The sequence below is a fragment of the Eimeria mitis genome, genomic scaffold, assembly GCF_000499745.2.
Source record: "Eimeria mitis Houghton genomic scaffold, Emh_scaff2344, whole genome shotgun sequence".
Taxonomy (NCBI): Eukaryota; Apicomplexa; class Conoidasida; order Eucoccidiorida; family Eimeriidae; genus Eimeria; species Eimeria mitis.
Window position 1 is genome coordinate 4,919 of NW_013570679.1, and position 501 is coordinate 5,419.

The window sequence follows — 501 nt, forward strand, 5'->3', positions numbered from 1 at the left end:
AGCCGCCACAGATATAAACAACAACGATATCGTCAGCTGCAAAAGGAGACAGCAGCAGCAGCAGCAGCAGCAGCAGCAGCAGCAGCAGCAAAAGGAGACAGCAGCAGCAGCAGCAGCAGATGAAGCAGCAGAACCAGCAAGAGACACACGTATATATTAAACGCAACGAGAAAAAGTGGTCGGGTCAGTTGCAGCAGCAACATCAGCAGCAGCAGCAGCAACAGCAACAGCAGCACCAGCAGCAGCACCAGCAGTAGCAGCAGCCCCAGCAGCAACAGCAGCAGCAAGAACAGCAGCAGCAACACATAGACAAATAAACAAAACTGCATACAAATAAGCAAACAAAAACTAAACAGACGGAGACGAACAAACAAACAAAAACAAAAACGAAATAAATAGAGACAAACAAACAAAAAGAAACAAATAAAATAAAATAAAATAAAATAAAAAAATAAAAAAAAAAAAAAAAAAAAAAAAAAAAAAAAAAAAAAAAAAAAAAAA

General features: G+C 39.5%; 1 protein-coding gene across 1 annotated transcript in view; it reads right to left on the reverse strand.

Moving 5' to 3' along the window:
• EMH_0052320 (uncharacterized protein) overlaps positions 1-501 on the reverse strand; it is a gene marked incomplete at both ends in the record, with an annotated part of 4,301 nt that overhangs the window by 995 nt on the left and 2,805 nt on the right. The gene's annotated exons all lie outside the window — the stretch shown is intronic.